The sequence below is a fragment of the Fonticula alba genome, assembly GCF_000388065.1.
Source record: "Fonticula alba strain ATCC 38817 unplaced genomic scaffold supercont2.1, whole genome shotgun sequence".
Taxonomy (NCBI): Eukaryota; order Rotosphaerida; family Fonticulaceae; genus Fonticula; species Fonticula alba.
The window spans coordinates 1,530,950-1,534,948 of NW_009242971.1; positions in this window are offsets into that span (position 1 = coordinate 1,530,950).

The following is a 3,999-nucleotide window of genomic DNA, read 5'->3' on the forward strand; positions in this document are numbered from 1 at the left end:
CCCCCCCCCCTCTGTGGTCCTCTGCTAGGGCGCACAACGGGGGAAGCGGGTGGGGGATGGCCCCATCACTGGAGCCAGCCCATTTCGGAACCCCCCCCCCCCTGTAGGGCGTCCCTGCTCGAGCCCCAGTCCGCCGGGGGGGACGGGGGGGGTGGATGGGCGGGAAAACACCCACGCCCAACGGCCCCCTAGCCCGCCCGGGACACTTCGTGCGCACGCAAGCATACATGCGCCAGCGCGCGCGGGCGCGGGCGCGTGCTCAGGTACGCTCCGACCGAGAAGCCCGCCGGGGCATGCCGCGCCCCCCCCCCCCCCCCCCCCCCCTGCGGTCCTGGGCGGGCGAAGTTGGCGCTCCTGCAGTGTGCGCGCGCGCGCGCGCGCGCGCGCGCGCGCATGTCCATACACGCGCGCGAACAGAAAATGGGCGGGCCGAACCCGGGCGCCCCCGCCCCCCCTCCCCCGGACGGGCACAGTTGGACGCAGGCATGCGCGCGCGCGCGCGCGCAAATGCCGGGAGCGAGCCCGCCGGCGGGCAACGGCACCCCCGGGCCTCGGCCGCGAAATGGGCGGGATCATGGTCGGCGGGCATGGGCGTTTGCGCGCGCACCGGGCAAACTCGGGCCGGTGAGGGAGCGCTAGCGCCGTCGGGCCGGCGGCCCCCGGGGACATGGGGAGCGGGACGTTTGGATGGAGGCCACGCCTTGGGCATCAGCTAGAGGCTACTGCCCGGGAGGCAGCCTGCAGGGTGGGAGCCAATCGGCCACCCGGTTCCCAGCGCGCGTGGGCAGTCCGATCCCCGGCCCGGGCCAGGCTCGGGCGCCGGTCCGGCTCAAGGGTGGCCGCCTGGCGGGCCCTCATGGCGGGGGGCCGGGCGACCGGCCAGCACCACTGGCCGAAGGGCAGTGGTAAAATGCCGATCCCTGCCGGCCCGGCCACCCGGCCTCCAGCCGCATGGGGGCCTCAGCGCGCCGATGCCTGCCCATGGTCCGGCAGCGCGGCCGCCGACCGGCTGTTGTCTGCCGAGGGGGGCCATCGCCGAGGGGCGCGATGCGCCCGGCCCGGGGGGTAGGCCTCCAACGCGGGCCCGGCGCCAGATGGGCCCCCACCTACGGGCCGTCCGGCTGTGCCGGGCGCCTATGGCCGGGGCACCGGGGCCCAAGCTGGCCGGGCAGCGTCCGGACCCAGCCCCTTCCACGAACATCAGAGCAGGTAGAGAGACACCACGAGCGAAAAAGAGACACCGGGGGACGGGCCCAGAGAGAGAGAGAGAGGGAGGCGGGGAGACCGAGCGGGCGAGGGGGGCCGCGGCGCGCCCAGGCCCGCGCCCCCGCGCTGGAGGCATGCACATTGGCGCGCCGCTCCGAGCCCGGCCCATGAACATGCAGCCGCCACCCACGCGTGCCGGAGGGGGGTGGCCCTTCCGGCGCCCACGGGCGTCGGCCGCCATGCTCGCCGGCAGCTGCCTGCCGTTCCCGGGCGCGCCCGGCGCCGAGCGCCCCCGCACGGACCACGGGGTGGTGGCGCGCTCGTCCGGCCAGCATGCCCATGCCTCTGGGAAAAGGAAGCCCGCCAGCCGGGGCGGCCCGCCGGGCGCCCTGGGAAGTCCGCCATTTTTTTCCTTCCCTCGTTGGGCGGGCACCGGGGGTGGGGCCGCGCGCCCGTTGCCGCACCCCCCGCCCCGGGAAGGACTTTGGGCGGGCATTTCCGCGCGTCGCCGCTTTCCAGCCCGCCCTCCCCGGGGAGGGGGGGGGGGGGCGGGGAACCCGGGGGCCGGGGGGACGGGCGGCGGGGGCCCGGAGAGGTCCCCCCTGGCCGGACCGCGAACCTAGGGGGCCCCACCCGTCCAGGACCCCGGAGGAGGCACACCCGCCCGCGTGCACAAAGGTGACAAGCCCCCGCCCCCCCCACTCCGCCCCGCCCCGCCCCGCCCGGCGCCGTCCTGCCCTACCTCGTCTCGAGTGGCCTCTTCGAGTGGCACCGTAGCCCGCCGACCTGGGCAAGAGGCCACAAAACACCGAAACCGTCGCCACGCCGAGGGCTCATGGTGACGGGGATGAAGGCCGAGATGAGAACATGAGAATGGCCGGGGGGAGGGAAATGCAGGGGCCCCTGCCCGGGGACGGTCCATGCGCAGACCGCTGGTCGCGCCCGAACGAGACCGCCCCCAACGCGCAGGCACCGGATCAGAGCCGGGCGCACGGGTCTCTCGCCGGGGAATATGGACACAAAGAACACGGCCACACTTCCGGCGCCGGCCGGTGTCCAGCGTCGCGGGCCGGTGCGCCTACTCGGCATGCCCTCCCTCTCGCAGGTCCTCCGAGCCACAGGGCGAGGGGCCCCAGGCCCGCGAGGTAGCCATTCGATGAAACTGTCGGGGTGCGCGCACAATGAAGCGAGCCCCTGGCAGTGCGCCATGTGCGTGCGCCCTTTGTTTTCAAAGCTACCACCGCCCCCGGCCGAGCCCGGCGCCCTTCGGCGGTGGGGCCCAGTGGCCAGGTCCGGCTCCCGGTGCGATGGCCGGGCACCGGATCGGCGTACACTTAGCGGCGTTTGTTTTCGACATCCTCCCCCCGGGCATATCATTGTGCAGGCCGCCGGTGGCGAAACGGCCCGCCGAACGGTCCTGGAAGGGGACCTCGGCACTTTCAAGCACCACCTGCACGGGGGCCCCACCGGCGGGGGACCGGCCGATGCTTGGGCAGTTGGCGCCCTGTGCAGGCACCACCGCCACCCAGGCTGCGCTGCCTTGCTGCACCCACAGGCCCGCCAGCCTCGCTGGCGGTGAGAGAGGGTCCGGTCGGCCGGACACCGCCGGGCACGCGGCGTGCACGTGTGCCCGGCCCGATGGCCTCACACACCCGCCAGATGCTTGTCACACGGTTGGCCGGGAAAAAATCCCGGACAAAGGAGCGTACCGGCGAGCCGATTGTCCGAGCCGCCACCGGGCTACGGCCGCCCCCTTGGGCCGCCGTCCCGCCTCACCGAGCAGGACAAGACACGAGGCGGCCCGGCTGCGGCTCTTCGCGGCGCCCGGCGGCGACGCGCCCGTGTCACCGTCGGCCCGTGTCCACAGCCGCGCCCGGCACGGCCCCTTCCCGGAGAAAACCGCCGCCCCTTCCTTCGGGGGAAGGGGGAGAAGGCGGGGGGGGGGGGGGGGGGGCGGAACGAGCGGCAGACCCAGAAGGCACGGTGCTCGGTGGAGTCCCGGCGCCCGGAGGCTTGCTCGGGCCCCGGGTCCCAGAGCGGGCCACAATGCTTGCGCCGGCGATTGTCCGCCCAAATGGAAACCCCTGGCTGCCCCGGCGACCCCCCGGGGGGAGAGGGCCCCAGTCGCTCTCCGCCCCCGCCTCCGACGGTCTGGGCAATCGGCGTGTGCTACGGATAACCTAATACCCCCGGGCGGCCGAGGAACGCAGGTCCTCGGAGGGCCGACTGTCGCCCGGCCGCTTTGACCCCGGAAATGCACATATGCGGGGGGGGGGGGGGCATGTCTGGCAAGCGGGCGGGCGGCCGGGCGACGGGATTTCCTGTCTCCCACGCGCACCCAAATGTGGCCCTGCTGGACCAGGCCCCCGCCCCATCTCCTTGGAAGGCGCATCAGGCGCGGAGGCCCGCATTCTTGCGGTCGCGGTCTTTCGGTCCTCTCCAGGCAAGGATGGGACCGGTGTCCGACGACAACCCGCGAATCCACGGGCCCCTTTCAGGACTAGCAAGGAGGCTGAGGCGCGGGGGGGAGGGGGGGGGGGGGTCTTTGCCGACCGCCGTCACCCATGGGCCGCCAAGGAAGGGGGAGCCACCGCGCCCGGAGCCCGGCATACCAGCTCAGGTTCTGCCAGCCATATGATAGTCCCTTGAGCCAGCGCCCAAGCCAGGAAGTCCGGAGACCGGAGGGGACCTGGGGACCGGCCAGGGGGGGAGTTGATAAAACACCGGCCGATTATTATTTACCGCTTTTCCTCGGTTCCAGCTTCGTGTACAAGCATTCGTAGTATCCACTGC